Below are 20,684 nucleotides of genomic sequence, written 5' to 3'. Positions count from 1 at the left end.
TGGGACCTTCAGTAGATACCTTTTAGAGAAAAATCTGCAACCGAAGCGGGTCATTTGTTGCAGTAATTAATTGGTTTCGGTTTACATATTTTTGTCGCGGCTGGTCGCGGTGAAACGCAAAAGGACGCTCTTTCACTCCCATGTCCACCAATGAATTACGTCCTTTTGCGCTTCGCCGCGACCAGCCGCGACAAAAACACGTAAACCGAAACCAATTAATTACTGCAATAAATGACCCGCTTCGGTGGCAGATTTTTCTCTAAAAGGTGTCCACTGAAGGTCCCAAAAGGAGTAGTACCCATTTTAATGGTGACGGCGCCCTGCTTTAGAAATTAGCTTTTTTCACGAAACTCATTTGAATTTTTATTTAAATAATGAGCGCCTCCCGCTCGTTCACGCGGTGCGCATCTTGTAGGCGGTATTGGACAGATACTTGTAAAAAAGAAAGTTATTCGATTGGTGCACCGGTTCGCGAATTATTTAGCCCGGGGATTTAACTGAAACACCCGGTATAGCATCGCAAAAGGAAGGAAACAAGGCATCAATCTCAACGCTGCGTCAGCATCATTCATCATCTCACAATAAAGTTGTTGTTGTCAGCCCCTGCACAAGCATTTGGGTGGCCTTGAAAATGACTTTTTCCTGTTTTTCGTTTCCCTCTTTCAAGTTATTTTGCCCTGGCATGTAGCTGTGAGGTGTCACTGGAAGCAATGAAGTCATTCTCTATTCTCTTTACTTCTTGAACCTGGATGAAGAAAGCACAGCTCTGGAAGATCCTAATTTGTCAGAGGCATCGTACAGGCCTTAGTGTACAAACCAGGTCTCTCAGCAAAATTGTCGTGCACACACGTACATTGTTTGATGCCGTTTCATGGATGGATGGGACTTTGATCAGCAGCACCTGGTCCTTCTATAATACGGAACGTCAAAAGTACACCTGAAGTGGGCTACGACAACCGCAAAAACAGCCTCCCTACAGTTCACAAACAGCGAGATAAAAGGAAACTTTGAAGTTGTTTTATGGCGCTTATGTTATGAACAGACGATACTGCTTGTATAGTGCCTGTTTCTAACACCAGCACACAAATAGCGTCAGTTCTTCCTTTTAGTGAGCTGGGTTCTTAGTTTGTGAACTGTTCTGTGTCCACAAATTGCAAACACATTATATGTATTTTAGTAATATACCTACCACTTGCGGTTGACCCTGTCGAGCTGCCTGCAGCTGTAATACACATGAAAACCAATCACATACCACGACGAAAGTCATAGGTTCAGTAATAGTGAAAATTTCATGATAACGCGTCCGACAACGAAAACAAGCCAATCACTTCCATATAAATGACATCACGTTCTTTTACTTGTTTATTCTCTTTTATTTATCTATTTATTAATCATAGGTTAGGGAATACGTTATGTTGTACCGATTTCGTTGTTTGATCCTAAGTTACTCATGCCCAAGAGTGACAGATCCGATTGGGAAAGTACGTAGACATTGTGACTTACTGTCGAAGTTGTTGGCTTCCTTTGTTCGTGGAACACTGCCGGAACGGCGTCAAGTTTCAGTTCGTACCTTTTTTTTGTCTCAATCCAAGTTGCACTTGCATGATGTTCTCATCCAGGTACGCATCATCGGCGAAATGCGAGGGACATACGCGGACAGCATGAATACTCCGTGCTTCATCTGGATACCTGCTAGTGATACAGCTGCTTCCCGCTTTCGCTTCGTCTGGCTGTCCCTAGGAGTGCGAAATCAACGTCGAGGTTTTCGAAGGATGTTTTCCTGCAGCCGGGAACGCTGCATCGGTTTCCGAACGGTATCTCACGCGAACGATGCAAGCGTAGTGATTCTCCCGATTCGCAAAGAGTATCCGCGTCACTAGAAAGTGAACTTCACATGTGAACGCGGGGGACGTGCAGGAAGAAACAAAGCAGCTCCAGACTCGGCGGCAGACGACGGCGTCCTTCACTGCGGATTAGTCAGATTCCACCGTGCGTCACACGATGTTGTTGGCGCTGGCGCTTTCGAGGATCAAAACGAAACCCAATCTTTTAAATTCGATTTCTCATCACCTGGGCAGTTTTGGAAGGAGAAAATTTGGCAAATAGCTCGGTGGTAGTGTACCGAACACATTGGTATTGGATTCGAAAGCACGGTTCCGGATGCGACAGTCCCTTTAAAGCGGTTGAAAAACCCAGCCGGACGGGTCGCGCGTTGGAGTTTAACGTTGCAGCGATATGACTTCTCGGTGGAATACCGGAAGGGAACTTCAAATAAGGCGGCAGACGCGCTATCTCGAGCACCGTTGCCCCTTGAGGACGTCGTTATTCCTCAGGGGCTTGTGGCTGCGATTAACCAGACCATCTCGGAGGAGGAGCTTTCGTGGGGACAGATTGTAAGGAGGAACGACATCCTGGAAGCGCAGAGGCCGACGGCCTTTGTCAGCGTGTGTCAGGGTGGCTGGAAACGGGAAACCTGGAGGGCACGGGAGACGCCGAGGAGAGGTACGACTCCTATCAGCTGAGCGAGGATGGTCTCCTGGTCCGGGACATTCCCCAGGCGAACGATGAGGAGGTTTGTGATAGCCCCTTTAGGATCGTAGTTCCAAGGAAGCTACGTAAGTCATTCCTCAAATACTTCCATGATTCTGCATTGTCGGGTCACGGTAGCGGCAGCAACACTTATTCTAAGTTGTGTCGTATCGCGACTTGGCCAGACATGAGACAGGATGCTTGCGGTATGCACGTAGCTTTCCGATATGTCAGCAGTCGAAGTCGCATGGAGGGCAGCCTCACGGCTTGCTGTGCCCATTGTTAGCCAGTAACATTGGCAGATAGTCGCATGTGACGTAATGGGTCCTTATCCCAGAAGTCCCCGTGGTAACCAGTATCTGTTAGATGTTACAGATCACTTCACGAAGTGGGTTGTGCTTTACCCGCTGTGGAAGTTGGTGTCCGCTCTGATCTCGGACAGATTGCTGGACGTTTTTGCCTAGTTTGGATTCCCGAACCAGCTGATCACGGATAACGCCTCGTACTTTGCAGGTAAGGTGTTTGTCGATAGCTGCTCTGCGTTGAGCATACGTCGCGTAAAGACGTCCCCTTATCACCCTCAAGCGAACATAACTGAGCGGGTTAACCGCAACATCAAGATGATGTTGGTATCTTTTACCGAAAGGCATAAGGTTGGGACGACCGTCTTTAGGAGCTTGGTTTTGCCACTCGTACGACAGAAAATGGGTCAACAGGATTTATCCCGGCTTATTTGAATTTCAGGTGGGAAAATGTATTTCCCCCTCGAAGATACATTTTGAACGCGGCACGCACAGCCTGGCCGTTCGTACGCGAAGTATGCTAATTATCTTCGCTATAGGATTTCTACTGCCATTCGTTTGGCACGAGAGTGTCTTGAGGTCGCAAGACTGGAGCAGTCTCCAGTACAACAAAGGTCGGCGCCAGGTAATTTACCGCGTAGGAAACCTGATTCTAAGGCGAACACATCCCCTTAGCGATGCAGCAAAATGCTTTGCTGCCTATCTCGCTGATCGCTGCGACGGTCCTTATCGGGTAAGCGCGCAGCCAACCCCGGTCACTTACACGCTCGACCGTTGCAGTGACAACGAGGAAACGGGCCCCGTCTACGTACAAGACCCCAAGACCTTCAGTCAGCGCATCTCGGACAACGGCAGATGGGAGGAGGATCACGATCCAGCATCGCAAGCCCACTCTCTCTCAAGTCAATCTAGGGCCGGTCAACCATCCCCCGAAGAGACTATTGCCCAGGGCGGGGTTCCCGGGATTACCCGGTATAACCTCCGCCCACGTATACAACCGAGGTGACGTTTTTTCGTTCTTTTCTCGCAGGACTCGCCCGAGGTCCCAGACCCCCCGACAGTGCTGCTAGGCCTCCCCTGTCTGGTCGGCCCACCCAGGCTGCTCTGGTCCACTCCGCCCCTCGGCCGCTCCATCATGTTGCCACGTGTCCCGACGGCGCTGGCGAGACCAAGGTCGACCTTTGCGGGTAGACTCCCCATCTGAGATTCCGGAACCCTTCAGGGGGTTCACGCTAGAAGAGCAATTCCCGTCCGAACCGCCTGCGCTATACAGCCCGGAGGAAGTGATGCGACTCTGCCCCATCTGCCAGCTGCCCCAAATTCACATAGACAGACATCATCGTGGGTCCCTCCACCTCAGCCGCACCCAAAGACCAGCGCCTCCGCCTAATCCTGTGAACCTGCACGACCTCCAGGCAGCTCTAGCTGTCGTCTGCAGCCGGCTCTTTTCATCCCTTCCCACCAGCGTCCTCGCACACAAGGAGATTGTCTGGAAGATTGACGAAATTTGGGCTTGTTGGTATGAGATCATATTGCTGCTGAGCGCTATAATGACGAGTCCATAAGAAAGGAACACAACAGATGCGCTTATGTCCTCGTCTTTATAGCGCTCAGCAGCAATAAGATTGTCCGCTTGACCTTCCTGACCTACCTCACATTTGATTTGGTGTCATGACACCTGTACTTGGGGGGGGGGGTAGATTGTGGAGTGACGCGGTCGTTCGACGGCGCCATTATCTGCAGGGAGAGGACAAACTGGCTGCCTCTCCCGCAGAAGATTATTCATAAACCGTAAAGGCACGGGAGCCTTTTGGCTGAGCGGTCCTTCGAAGAAATGTTCGTTCCGCGCCGTACCGTCTGGAAACAGTCCATGTAAGTTTCCCATGTAAAGTTTTCCATGTCAGTCATTAAAAGAGTGTATTTGTTCACTTGTGTCTATGTCTCTCGGTGCAGCGGCTTGGGTAGCAGGCTGGTTGAGGTCTACCTCGAGTGGGATTTGGGGGGCGGAATCCCAGACACTTTAAGCATCCTTGACAAGAGATTAAAGAGTGTATCCAACATTGCAGTCCTACGACACCAATTCCGCGCGAGACAACAGCTGACGAATGAAACTACTCAAGCATATGACTTCTACTGGAGAGACAACGACTTCTATTGGAGAGTAGTCGTATTTCACTGATGACGCAGCTGCACTGGCTACTACATACCCCAGTCAACACACATTGTTGGTAGAATGCAGAATTAACGTTGAATATTGCTGAACAATGTAGAACGCAAAATGCGAACGTTGATTCCGCGCTGACATTACGTAGTCAATTCAGCATGTGAAATCTTTTACGTGAATATAACGTGGATTTGTTGCACACAAATTAACAGTAGATTGTCATACGTGAAAACAGCGTCGATAACTGTAATGGAAAGTCACAGAACGACAGACGTCGAATATACAACGTTGCTTTTGCGAAAATTTTGCCTTATGCCTTTAGCAAAAAGCATGCTCAAACAATGGATCTGCCGCGCAGGCCGTTCAACAGCGCTTTACCATGGTTGCTTTTGCGTGACTCTGCTACTGTTAACATTGCAAAAGATCGTACAAAGAAAATATTAATATGGTAGTAATTCGATACGTCGGAAACCTACAGCTGATGGACAGCCAGTAAGTGCTCGCTCAGTAATCCAGACACGGGTATTTTATCAAATTCAGAGCATCTTGAAGACCCTACCTATAATCAAATTCTATTCATTTCAAAGAAAAATAAAAGTTTGGGCGTTTGAGCCCCGTTTTCTCCGCCATCCGCCTTCACTCCATCTTCTTAACTCTGCCCCCCTGCCAGCTGAGACCCCCACACCACCGTACCACCGCCATGGCGCCCGGCCAGCCGGTCACAGTAAAATCTGCGCAGAAGGCGTATTTTTTCGTCAGGCGCAGAAGAGAGAATCACGTGATGCCCTCGCCCGTTACGTTACGCCTGTCAGCGGTTAATTTCAAACTGTTCGAAACGCCGCTGGAGGATGGAGCTGAGGAACATGTCGGCGTCTCGATAGGAGTGCTGTAATTTCCAGCGCGAACAGCTCAAGCACAGGTTGAGTGAGTATCCCTCATAGGTAACGGATGCACCACATGCGGCCACAGTCTATACAGGTAAACGGGCGTGGTGTCTTTGTTTATTGGCGTTCGTTTGAGACTCTATTGTTCTTCCAGTCAATTCAGCCCACCGAGTTCATGAAAATGAAAACGATCCTGGCTATGCTTGTAGGCACATTAGCGTGGTGTGCTACTTTTAGTTTGTGGTCGATTCACTGTAGTTTTCATCGTACATATTCTTTTAGGACTCGGAAAGTGTCTCTTTGAGCAAGCTTGGACTCATTTACCGTCTAATGCGCTACAGGTAAGAATGCTGCGTAAATCGGAAAATTCTCTAACGTCGAAATGTCTGTATCATGTCTGTGTCGTTTTTCTCAGTGTTCTTTGACGGCGGAACTTCTACTTGGCGGGTGAGTTCCAGCGATTGGAAAACACGAAGGAACAATGAAATCGGTAGCCGTTCATAAGGCAACAAGGGACCAGAGGTTACAGTTGCGTCGCTAGCAGGCAGGACCCGAGCTAATTATACTGGTGAGTAACATCGACGATCCTTCTTATTTACATAAGGTGGTGATATTGTGATCGTGATCTATATAAACGGACGCTCTGTGATTTGCAAACATAAATAACCACAAAGTGGTCTTGACACAGGCATGAACAGCTCATCAGTTGACACTTCACGATTTTTTTGCAGATGCAACACCCAAGTGCCTACGTGTACAGATAACACACACAGCACAACCACAAGCAAATAGTGCAGAAGATAAACACAAGTACCCGTATTCACCAACTCACTTAAACCATTGGTTTAGTGACGTCGAGTTTAAATCGATCACGTGTCACTTTCGTTCGCCAATCCTGGATCACCACCCCATGCCCTACAACCTGCTGCTGTGAAGCCAATGGCACCGCACATAGCGAGCTTCCTGCACGGCGCATGCGCATTTCGCCAGAGTCTCCCAGAAGCGGTTGTGGCCGGCAGGCCTAATCCCCGGTTCACGAAGAATTTTTCATCAAATCTTGGGTAAGTTTTGATTGATATAGTTCCTAGAAGCGCCCAGGAGATGGATTTTATCGCAATGGTACGAATATTCCCTTCAAATATTCCGTTTCGATCATCCACCCAAGCTACTTAAACCGGTGGTTTAAGACCCATGTATTTGAATGGGACGTGTTTTAAACTAGGGGAGGGGCTAGTTTAACGTCGGCCTAAGTACGTTGTAACTGTGAACGTGTGCTGAAAAAACTATCGTAGAGTGGTAGGTGATGTTTCACTAATTCGAAGTCTAACTGGTAAAAATTAAGCAGAATCGGTTTAAATGCGCGGTTAGTAAAGCAAAGTGGCGTAACGCTTGACCGGGATCACGAAATGCAGCAGTTGTTTTTCGAAGGCGCTATTGCAAGCTCTTGCATGGTAAACGTAAAAGCACCGTCGAAGTGTGGTCAAAGAGAGTGACATCGACATGTGCCACTGGACAAAATCCAGATACCAATCCAATGGACCGACAGAGCGTGCGGATGGCCGAACTTCAATGTGCATCTTCAAAAACAAAGCGTAGTGCTGTCTGTGCTGGCGCTTATTATGAGTGTCATCTCCTGTGATACACACTGTAAGCACCCCTCTCATTGTACAGTAAGAGCAATAACGTGCTAAATGGTTGTTGCGAGCCCCGATGGAGAAATTGAGGGGCGTTATCCACTCGCATGTTTATTAACCGTAACAGTATCTATCATCTCTTTGCAGCGTGTCTTATCTCCAGAAACCTTTAACCGTGCAATAGGACTGATCATAAAGTGCATTAGCGTCTTGCGGCTGTTGTGTGGATACTATCTAGGCATGGAAACATGCATGTTGTTGCACTACACTGAACACAGAATTTGAGCAGATTTTGCTTTCCCAGGTTATGAAAATACTGGAGCAAAATCGAACGAGGTCCCCATTTTCCCTGGATTCACGTGTAATAGATTTGTAATTCACATAGATGAAACTGAAATGTGTGTTTTACTTATTTCAGCATGCCACAGCAGAGGAGACCAATGAAAAAAAGTTCTTCACATATTGTGTTACTACTGCTACATTGGAAAACATTAAAACAGACAGCTGCTTACTTCTATTTTGATTTATTGTATGGTAACAATAGATCTGCTTTTGTAGGGCTGTTTCTGCAAAAGACACTACACAGCAGTGTGCTAAAGGAGGCTGGAGACCTTTTGGATGCATCATTACTTTTTTAGGTTAACTATTGCAGGTACATAACCATAACCAATTAATGACAGTTTTTGTGCATTGTATAAGCACAGATATTCTGGAGATAAAAAATCTCTGTTGTGGACTCATTCGTCACAACAACTTTGTATTCGTGAGATTTTTGTTTATATTCAGACAATAAAGGCTATTACGTAGTTGCACAAGGCTGACTTTTTTCATAGAGGCATGCACTCTCGATACCCTGCTCAATTAGATGGTGAGGTCACGTGGAAGCATAAGTAAGCAACGGTGCACAAGGAAAACGCTCCTTGCTACATTCCACATGCTGACTCCACTAATATGTCTGAGGTTTACTGCAAAAGAGCTGAATTGCATAGGAATCAATGGCAATATGTACAGAAACTTTAAGCTCTTTTGCTCATTATTGCATTGCACTTGAAGTTGAAAATTAGATCAACTGCAATTACTGCATATAACACCTTCCAGATAGATTTAACAAAACATAGGGTACAGACTTATCAATAGACGGTATTGACAATTATAAAAGTAGCCAGCTGGTACACGCAACATCAAAATGGAAATGTGGTTTTATCATAACTGTAGCATGAGTGCATGGAAATATTGTACATGGCCACGTGACTGTTGTCAACTACTTAAAAGAAAGTTAGCTTCTGCTAGCATGGGTACAGATTTGTCCTGCCAGTGCAGCTGTTTGTATACACACTGAGCACACGAGAACGTGAAAGAGCACGGTCCCATGTTAACAGTAGCTATCGTTCTTTTACGTTATAGACAGCTGCCATATGGCTGCATAGTTAATTTCTGTGTGCACGTGTTCAATGTGGATATTGATGACAGTAGTAAAGCAGGGTAAACATGCACCCATGTTACACTATCTCTCCTTTTATAATGAAAGAATGGCTAGGAAGCACGCGAACTGGTGAAGATGATGCATAATGTAAAACCCCCGAGACTAGGGAACACGAAGGGACAGACACAACACGAAGTCCGTTGTGTCTGTCCCTTCGTGTTCCCTAGTCTCGGGGGGTTTTTACATTATGCGTCTCCTTTTATGTTGTTGATAGCTGTCATATGGCTACAGAGTTTATCCATGTACTCAGGTGTTGAGTGTGAATATAGTACTAAACAAAAAAACAGAGTCGCTTTTGTGTCTCCTGAAGCTCAAGTCTTTTCTTTCAAGCTAAAATGTATGCATGCTATTCTGCATCATTTCTTTGAGCAGGACTGTTAAAAATTGCTCGACGACACTGCAGCTTTACACTAGTGTGATCAGTGCACTCTTGTTGTGTAGTCTCATATCCTGTAGAGGTACATCTTAAGAATGGGAAAACACATTCCTATGGAATCATGCTACATGATTTATAATATACTCCCGCATGCACATTGCTATCATGCTTCTATTTATCGCGAATGCCACAATGTCTCTAATTTGGTGTTGTGCCTGTCTTCAACGTGTTCTGAATAACTGAGTTCAAAAATAGTGAACCACACCACTATCCACTTCTAATATGCATATGTGTAATGCCTTACTGTACATTCAACTATGTTACAACTTGTTCCCCTTACACAAGCTCAGGTGCATGCTAAGGGTCCACAGTTTTTCCCGTACGACATGTCCTGTACAATAACTACGCGCAATGGGTACTCCCATTTCACACCAGCTCTCCTCTGCCTTGACTCGCGCTCCACTCCTGAAGCAGTAAGTGGAGGGTATACAGAATATTGGAATACTACGGTAACAAAGTTCAGATGTAGCTAAGAATGTGTCATCAGAGTCATGACAAATGGTTTTAACATCTATGGATCTGTCACTCGAAACATTGCCTGAATGCTATTGCAATACACGACACCATGACATACATTTATCACTGGAAAGCTTCCTTCCCCCTCATCGTCACCAGAAGAATATGTGGCATCTCGTGTAAACTACTTTCACCGAATGACTGGCACCGAATGCCTGTGACATTAGATTGTATATGTGTCACACCTGGTTATTTATTTTCTTTCAAGTAAGCAGTTCTTCGAAGCCACATGTGAAGAAAATTTACTGCTATACAAATATGTGGCTGGCATTAGCTTAGGCTTATCACATACCATGCCATCCCCAACACAACTGACCTTCATGTAACACACGAAAAACATGTCTGTGTAAGAGCTTGCTTCACCATAGGTTCCTAAATCTTGTGGTTATGTGTGTGGAATTTTTCATTTCTTTTTAACGGGGAATTCACACTACTTCTATTTGTGTTCAGAACCCCCCCTTTCCTCCCACATTTTCATTTTCTTAGGGGTGCATAAAGTTCAGTAAAGTGGAACGAAATAATTACATGTTTATCTTGTGCACCAACATAATGCATTTGGCCGGAACTTGTGAAACTTTTGCTTTGGATGCTGGTAAATCTTCTGAACCATTTCACCATACATCATAATTTCCTGAAGTTGCCTGAAGACTGCATGTTCATCACTCATTACTGAAGTTAGGTGGTGAGTCATGCAGAGGCATCTGTATTATTTTACTACATATTCAGTGTTATGTCCCATACATCTGCTCCCAAACTTTGTCCTTCATGATGCAGTACACCATGCTCACTACATTAAACGGTCCAGTTGCATAGATTTGTGTTGACACAACAGGATGAATATGTCCGCCTCTACAAAGTGACAACTACCAAAGTGGTTCAAAAAATAAGCGAAATTGTGGAAGAAAGATATACAAACATGTAAATTTTAATAAAAGTAATACAGCACATTGTAGCTAAGATGCACATGATTTTAAGTTGCATTTCTTTCTTTGTGTGAGCTTATTTGCATTGTGCATATTTGTCCATTGTGAACTTCATGTCACTGTCTGCTATAGATCAATACAGAAAGCAAGCAGACAATGATCAGTGCTACTACAGAGATTTCATGCTAGAATGAGCTCCTCTAGGTGTGCCTTGCTTTGATATTCCACTGTGTTGTTTCTCAAGAAATAGCACAATCTCTCAATACAAAGCTGTACAGTCAAACTGCATAACCACACAGTGCAGAAATTCAGCCTGCGCAATAATTTTTCAGAGCTTTATCATCGGTGTAAAGAACGAGAATTAGTCGAGCCAGGTCACAAACATGTAATCCTCGAATGCCCAGCTGCTCGAACCACCGTGTATATCTCAGGATGTCTGCAATCCAGTAAGGCATGGAAAACTGGGAAAATAGTCAGAGAACTACTCCATGACTGGAAAACTAAAAAAATGCCAAGCAAGCGGTGAAATAAAAATTAACAAAATAAGTTTACACAATTATACAGTGGCAGTTATCATTCTCATGGCATCACACAGGCCTCTTATGTCATTTCACAGTCAAAGTTGAGTGATCTGTGTTAGGGTGGAGTGATAACTAACTGCATCACTAACACAAATTCTTTCTGAACAGGAATCCTAAATTAAAAGCTTAAATAAGGAGTGATTTCACAGAGCGTAGTGCATGATGCAGTCGTCCGTGTCATTGTTCTTCTGTCCGCGTCTTTTGGCTGTCTACACACCATAATTCTATTCTGCCTTGCTCCACCTATTCTGCCTTGCTCCACTTGTTTAGTACATGATATGCTGTTGGCAGCCGTATTTTAGCATGGCGTGGCATGAGCTGTGGGGAGTTTTTAAGCATTGGTGGTCGTGATGGTTTGGCATGCAATGGTGCAATGATAATGTTAGTGAAATTTACAATGCCAGTATGAAGTTGAAAGAGAAGCTTGTAAAGAATGAGCATGGAAAATGTGTAAGTCCCAAACCAGTTGCATAAAAGTGTTACCTCAATAATATATGAAGTTGAAGAAATAAGCACAATGCAATTATTGAACAAAATAACAGCACAGGCTTATTTGTAGCTGATGTTGCAGCTGTTGTATGTGCTTTCTTTGGTCCATTCCTGTTTGCCCTATCCTTTGAACACCACTTGTGAAACTGGTATAACACCTCCTTCTTTATGATATGTTTGGTTCATTTTAACATCTGTATTTTGTGTACATTGTCTCATTAAACTACAAATCCTGAATGGTTCAGACGTAGTGTGCTGGCACCAAAGTGTGGCCATTTATTTTAACAATGTCGAATGCATCATATCAAATGACAAATATGCTCAGTAACTGTAATGACAAATATATACATTAGGTATGTTCCTATTTCGTGAAATTTGAACATGAACGTGAAAATGAGACAGTCATAACGTAACGATGAATCTTTGTGGGCTGAACAGAACAATCAATTTAGTGCTTAGTGATTTCTGCAATAATCTGATATGCTGAAATGCAGAAATAAAAGAGGTCAGAGTTAAGCACAGCAACGCACCACACTGACAGGGGGTCACGACACTTCCACGCTCACAAGCAAGGACGCCCTGGGTAACATAACGAAAACAGAGCTAAACAAACAAACGAAATACACAGACACACACACACACACAGGACGACGACGCAAACAAGGCAGCACCCTGAGTACGTCTTCCGTATCAGTCGCGCTCCAAAGAAACACAGCCAGCAAAGAGATACTCTAACGCGTTGCAGGTTTGTGACACGTTGAAAGTATCACGTCGATTTCTTAAAACGATAACACCGTAAAAGTTGTGCGTGTGGGAGTCCCATGCAGCATAAGGCCATCCTTGCATCAACTTTCTTTCTGTTTACATAGCCCGCAGTGATCAAACACTTGCACACACGTTGCGCTCATGACACCAGGCTCGAAAGCGTATAAAGGACGTTGCTGGAATGCCCCCGCAATCGAGAGGCAATCTTGATCGTTGCAGTTCACCACACATATCGCACAACAGACGATAAATAAGCGATGGTCGATGCGGATGAAATTATTGCACGCAACCACAATCGACGACCAAACACTGACAATAGCACAACGATCACCTCCGCGAGGATACCTCTACTTCTGTTTTTCAAATAACATTGCAAACGCTGACTATGTACACCTTTTTAGCGACCATAACAACCATATCTCGCGGAGCTTGTCATTAACAGATACAGAGGTAGATCTAACCACCGATTACCGATACCCTGATCCGCAACCACCTGCAGCAGCGCCATCTCAACTTTTCTTCCGTAACAACCTCATAATAAAAAAATAAAAAAGCAGGAGCCTTCCCTCCTTCGCGCTCCTGTCGTCTGCTACTTTCTCCCTCCCCTCAACCGTCGCGTGACAATGTGAATAATGCGCATGCGTTGTGGTCAACCCTTTGCTTCATAGCCGGAGAGATCACGTGATCGATTTAAACCCGACGTCACTAAACCAATGGTTTAAGTCGACTGGTGAATACGGGTAAAGGGCTATAGCAAATTCAAGTCAACGCTTATGCCAAATGTGCTTTGGGAATAAAGTGATTCTATTCCCCACTTTCCTGCGAAATTATTTTTATATCAGACTTGGGATGTCTAAATGAACATTCAAAGTGTTAAGGGGATATACTAAAATAAATGTTAAATTACACTGAACGTGTAATTTTTATCGTTATGGCAGCGTTGGAGAAACGTTGTAAAACGCTGTTTATTTTATGCTCTCATGTCGTACAGTCTGGTACGTTGTATTCACATATAAACTGCATTTCATATACGTTAAATTTACGTTGATCGGCACTTGTTAAATTAACATGTTTTCGAGCGGACACTTGACATCATGATTTCACGTTCGCTTTCATCGTCAATTCAACATTCATTTCGTTGATATACAACGTTTTTTCTACGTCGAATTTACAATAGTGTGTTGACTGGGACGAAGACTGCGCAAGGGCAGCAAAATCATTCCAGCGTCCAGCGGAAGTGCAGATTGCCGGCGGTAAACCTCAGCCAAGAAATAAGGGAACATCTTCGAAAAGGAATGCCAGAAAATCACCAGGTTCAAGACCCATGTCTCAACATGCGGGTAAGCGCTCGACATGCTTTCGCTGTGGGAAGCAGGATATTTTGCCAACGATAGTGCATGCAAAGCAATTAGGAAAAGGTGCAGAAAATGCGGCAAGATGGGTCATTTTATTAAGATGTGCGGATAAGATTGCCATTCAGTCCGAAGACGAACACTTGACTGTTGTAAAGATCGGAGATGCACACGAACAGAAGATTTATGCAGAGGTTGCAGTATAGGGTGTTCCCTATTGGTCGCACGTTGTCAACCATGTACAAAGTTTCGTTTTTCCTCTCTTCTTTATAATACCATTGTCACACGACAAATTCAATGTCATTCCCAGCGAATGACATTCGCACCGAATGCCATTCGTTTGTGTTTCATGGAGCTATACGAAGAAAAGGAATGTCATTCGCAAATGTTGTCATGTCACTGTCGATGATCAAGACACCAGGGCCGAACATATGATGTTATATACAGGAACATTCCTTTTATTTTTATTTCTTTTTCTCTAAACCAGTGAAACATTAGGTTATTTCACAAAAGCGTTGCGTTTCAGCGACGCTCAGTTGACTAAGGCGTCAACCGCATGGAGCGTATTTTTAAGCCGAAATGGGCCAGCGTTGTCTCTGCCGAACCGCGCGGAACGTGGGCAGAGCTCTCCCAACCGCATGCGACGGATTCGCGGCGAGCGTGGTTGATGCGTCATGGTGATGCGTCGGCTGCCTGCTGTGGACGCGGTAGCTACATACATACTACTTGCATTGTAGCTATGCTGATGAAAACACACAATGTCATCTGTTTCTATTTTCGTAAAACTTCGAGCAGCCAAGATGTGCGTCCTCTTTTGTGCACCCGCGCGTCCCCGAGGCGCTTCTAGCTCCGCCTGGTCCCAGCTGGTCATGTTCTTTGTTGCTGGTCATGCTGCTAGTCGCTTGCTTTGCTTCGCGATCTTAAGTAATCACGCTAACACAATCAGACTGAGTATAGGTGACAGTGGCGATCATGTGCTGGAAGCAGCAGCAATAAAATATGACAGCAGGCTTCAGTCACATTCCAGTTTCGGTCACAAACAAATACCCAAGACGTCAAACCGGGACTCAGGTACTCAGTCATCGTAAGCGCATGACATCATGAAGAAAGAGGACACACACACGAAGCGTACTGTCAAAAATGTTTATTGACTCACCATATACATTGTTTAAAAACTCGCTAAAATGTTCATTGTCGATTACACCATCGACGGAAACGGCGCCAATTCTCCCAGGTCTTCGATAAGTATAAATGCATTTGCTTAAACGTGTAAATACACTTACGGGTTCGTCCGCGAGTTCTATCCAGAATAAATGATTCGTTACGTATTTGCACTCGTCCATTGATGTGTATAAGCGGTTAATCTTATCGCGCGTGTTGTGATTCTGTTCCACGTGCCTACATGTCTGACCTTGATAAGCAGCGCCGCCTAACTCTGTATAAGATCGCGCTGTAGGTGGTTCTGAGTCTCTTTTGTACTTGCTACGTGGCTCCGAGCTGTCGGGCCATGATGTGCCGAAATTAAAGAACCTCTTGTTGGATGTTCCAAGTGTTCCGTGTGACTATGGACATACACAACATATATGGCGACGAGCTGGTGGTGCGGTACATCTGGCATCATGAACGTTTGGTCTGCAAAGGATATTCTTCATGAACACTAGTGACAGCAAGGGTTTGGTTCAGCAGCAGCCGGAGCCAGTTCCGACAAGCAGCAGTATGGCTACAGGTATGTCAGCCCTTGGCAACATTGAACCTTTCGACGAGTCCGTTTCCGATTGGAAGACTTACGAACAACGCATCACAAGTTATTTGAAAGTCAACAAAATTTCCCCGGAATTAGAAGTCGATGCATTCATCACGTTGATTGGACCAAAAACTTATAGACTGCTGCAAGATTTAGTGTCTCCATCGGAACCAACTTCAAAAACTTTGGGTGAGTTAAAGTCAGCCCTACGAACGCACTTGTCACCACAACCATCAGTAATTGCTGAGCGAGCAAAGTTCCATGTTAGAAAACAAAAAGAAGGCGAAACAATATCTGACTTCGCCGCTGCGTTGAAGCACCTCGCGCAAACCTGTAAATTCGGCGCAGCTTTGGAAGAGGTGATGAGGGACCGCTTCGTGACAGGGTTGTCGCGCATTGATATTCAGAAATGCTTGTTCGCTGAAGATGAGTCATTAACCTTGAAGCGTGCACTGGAAAAAGCACTCTCATTGGAACAAGCGAGCAAGAATGCAACAGTCTGTCACAGTGATATGAGTGCTAACCAACAGATTCAGCGACTTCGGAGCGAAGGAAAAAAACTTTCCGTCGAAACATAAACAGTGTAGGGGTTGTTATCGCTGCGGAGGTGAAGGCCATGAAAGTAAAGATTGCCGATATCGCAACTTCGCATGCTTCAAGTGCGGGAAAAGGGGACATATTCAAGCAGCATGCATGTCAAAAGTGAAAGAATTGCGTTTTCCCAAGGCGAAGTCTGTCAAGCCCATTCGCAACTTGAGTTCAGAAAACCACGAAGATTCATTTTCGCACTTGCGTGCCCTAAAGGTTACGGCATCTCCCATTTGCTTCGACATGACAGTAGAAGGGCACCTTCTTAAGATGGAGCTGGACACGGGGGCAGCTGTTTCCGTAGTTTCGGAAAATGTTTACAAGGAACTGCTCCAACACAAGACATTAGAGCATACCGATGTTGTTCTCCGTACCTACACGGAAGAGGCCATAAAGCCTTTAGGGGTTGTTGTGGTCAACGTAGACTACAAAAGCAAACATTACTCGCTACCACTGCATGTCTTGGACAAGTCCGGGCCATCGCTGATCGGCCGTGGTTGGCTGCGCCATATCAGACTGGACTGGAGCGTGCTCCACAAGCTTAACGCCGTAGAAAGCAGCAAGGCGTCGTGTACAGAAGCCGCGAAAAGACTGTTTTCGAAGTATTCACAGCTCTTAAACAATCAACTGGGATGCATAAAAGGAGAAAAGGTGCAGCTGCGTCTCAAACAAGGAGAAAAACCGAAATTCCTCAAAGCACGACCAGTACCATTGCCTTGCGCCCTAAAGTAGAAAAAGAGCTGAAGGCTATGGAAGAAATGGGAATCATTAGCCCGGTTATGACATCGGATTTCGCTACCCCGGTGGTTCCTGTCGTAAAGAGCAACGGCCAAGTGAGGCTATGCGGGAACTACAAAGTGACCATCAACCCACTACTTGAAAGCGTGCAGTACCCGCTTCCGCGAATAGACGACCTTTTGGCGGACCTGGCAGGGGGCGTCAAGTTCTCTCGGATTGACCTCAGTCGAGCGTATCAACATATAGAGGTTGATGAAGATTCCCGAGACTGCCTAACAATTAACACTACTCTTCGACTGTACCGAGTAAACAGGTTGCCGTTCGGCATCACAACAGCACCCGCGCTTTTTCAAAAAGTAATGGACACAATGCTCAAGAGGTTACGCGGGGTGACGTGTTATCTGGATGATATTCTTATCACTGGCAATTCGGAACAAGAGCACCTAGAGAACCTGGAAGCTGTTTTAAAAGTCCTAGTACAACGGGGCGTACGTGTTCGCCCAGAAAAGTGCGAATTCTTCAAGGAGTCCTTGGAATATCTAGGACACGAAATTGATTCTACAAGCATCCGACCATCAGCAGATAAGGTTAAAGCATTGTTGTTGGCACCGCATCCAACAGATAAGAAGCAGTTGAAGTCGTTTATCGGATTGATAAACTATTACGGGAAATTTCTACCTCTGTTATCGACGGTGTTGCATCCTCTGTACCGACTACTACAAGAAAAAGTGACTTGGTTGTGGGACGTGGAGTGCCAGCGTGCGTACTCACAAGTGAAAGACTTGCTCGCGTCATCAGCAGTGCTTGCGCATTACGACCCCGACAAACCCGTTCAACTGAGCTGCGACGCATCTCCGTATGGACTAGGTGCGGTACTTTCTCACGTGTATGACGACGGTTCAACACGACCAGTAGCTTACGCTTCTAGAACTTTGTCAGACTCTGAAAAAAACTACAGCCAACTAGAAAAGAGGCGCTCGCGCTTGTGTTTGGTGTTAAGAAATTTCATTTTTATCTTTACGGAAGGAAGTTTGTGCTTGTAACTGATCACAAGCCTTTGCAGTGTATCTTCGGCTCGAAGAAGGGGATACCGACGATCGCCGCAGCGAGGATTCAAAGATGGGCAATCTCGCTTTCTGCGTACGACTACATCATCAAACATTGTTCTTCGGAAGAAAACAGTGGGCCTGACTACTTTTCCAGACTTCCACTCCAGACAACGCGACAAAACTTCCGGGATGAAGTGGATTCGTTTTTCACGCTTTGGCTCGACACTTTACCAGTTACCAGCAAGGACATCGCAAGAGAAACGACGAAAGATCCTCTCCTTTCCCGAGTACTGGAGCACACCATGATAGGCTGGGCAGCTGAAATTAAGGATCCAAGCCTGAAGCCCTTCTTTCAACGCCGGAATGAATTGTCCGTACAGCAACGGTGCCTCATGTGGGGTCTTCGAGTGGTAATACCGCTGAAGCTGAGGAACAGAATACTAGATGAACTACACAGCAGTCACCCTGGAGTAATCAGAATGAAAGAATTGGCACGTAGCTTCATCTGGTGGCCGCATATAGATACGGATATTGAGACAAGAGTACGGAATTGCGACGACTGTTAACGTCACCGTAACGAGCCTGCTGCAGCCCCTGTACATCCATGGGAGTGGCCAACCCGACCATGGGAACGGATCCACGTAGACTTTGCGGGACCTTTCCAGCACCACAACTTTCTTGTTGTAATGGACGCACATTCGAAATGGCCAGAGGTTTGGCCCATATCGTCAACAGCGACGTCAGCAACAGTGGAAAAGCTACTTGTTGTTACTAAAGTTACTAAAAACTTCATGTTCTAAGCGTTCAACATCGCACACCACGAATCAGGCAGCCATGTTTTCTGTTTATGTGCCGTGCTCGCCGTGCTGAAGGGAAGGCGCTCACGTGCACTTTCCTCTCGCTGCTGATTGGCTGGCCCGATTCCGCTCCGGTCGTCACTGCCGAAATATCTATCCCGCCAGATATGAGCGTTTCGGCTGTGCCCCTATTGTTCCGTCGTTCGGTTGCACGCTCGGCACACGCTATGCTTGAATTCGGCTGGCAAATACGCTCCATGCGGTTGGCGCCTAAGTGTTACAAACCAAGACAAGTACTGTGGGAACAGCGTGTGTACGATTATCTAATCGTATGCCCGACAACATCGTGATCTGCGGACTGTTGATAGCAGTGACTAAAGCTACGGTTTCCAGTAGGTATCTGTGGCACGTGTTGGCAAAAGGGGGCAAGTTCTTTCTGCTTAAAAACGATGCTGCATTAGGCAGGGGGGCGTTTTTCCCTCGGGACGTCGCCAGGAGCAGACCGCTTTGGTCTGGCACGGAAAACTGTTTCTTCTTGTACCCGGCATCCTGTTGGTATGTTATTAAATGACTGTTAGTATGATCAGAGTTTGGTTTACTTCTCCAGCAGACTGATTCCCATGACTGGCGCCCAACGTGGGCCACTGCTCCTGCTCGTCGGAGTGCGTATTTCCTCCTGTAGGCTTGTGGGAGAATCTGCCCCGGGACTGGGATTGTCGTCGGTATGGACTGGAGAAGGGTATCTGGTTTTTAGAACGGTAGCCAATTTCCCCTGTTTTTTTTTCCCTTGTTTCATCTGTGTTTTCCGTTGCCAATCTCCCGTACCTGGCAGACCACGTACCATTACATGGTTACGGCATCCCGAGTTAGACCAACAGTCTTGTAGTCCGGTGGTCGGAAAAGCGATGTCCTGTCGTCCGAGCCCTTGCAGCGCAAACGCGGCAGGATTGCTTTCTAAGGGTACTTACAGTGCCCCCTAACCTTGTCGAGTCGGCACCCCGACCCGAGATACAAGCGGAGCGTACCGAAATTGCTGAGGAACATATCCCGATAGCGCCTCGATATAGCTACCTGGCCTATTCGGCAGATCCCCTGAGGTTCCCATCCCGCTCCCGAGCTTACCTCTAACTTTCCAGGCTTGTTCCTTGCAGGACCCGAGCATACCACGAAAGGAACTGCTTCTGGCGTGTTCAGCGGGATTTTCCCCGGTTGAGTGCCCGCTTATCGCGGGACTGGATGTGTTGTCACTCTTTGTTACAGCACGAACTTGTCCCTCCGGATTCTCGATTCCATCGCGTTCCGCGAAGGTCGAGCAACAAGCACGAGTCATCTCCGACTCGACGTCTCCGACAGAGGTCAGGCCGTTTTACACCCCATGCCCTGTATGATGCCATTATACGTTGCCTAGCTTTCCTCGGGTGATGCGCGTAAAGGCCAGTTCTCACATATAGTGCTTTGCTACATAGCACTAGAAAATTGCGCTATATCTTCCTCCTCGCATTGCTACGAACCGCTATGAAACCGCTCTTGTCGAAGTAGAGCCCCGGTCAACTTTTCTAGCGCTATATTGAGCGGTGAGTCTGCGTTAACCAATCGTGAGCTTCTTTCAGCCGTGACGTCGCGGAAGCTGGGGTTTGTTTTGATCCCGATCACTCGAAGCAACAAGACGGTAATGCGACGACGACGACGGCGACGTGAAAATGGCCACGA

This window comes from Ornithodoros turicata, chromosome 3, assembly GCF_037126465.1.
Source record: "Ornithodoros turicata isolate Travis chromosome 3, ASM3712646v1, whole genome shotgun sequence".
NCBI lineage: Eukaryota > Metazoa > Arthropoda > Arachnida > Ixodida > Argasidae > Ornithodoros > Ornithodoros turicata.
Note: the sequence above shows the minus strand (reverse complement) of the source record.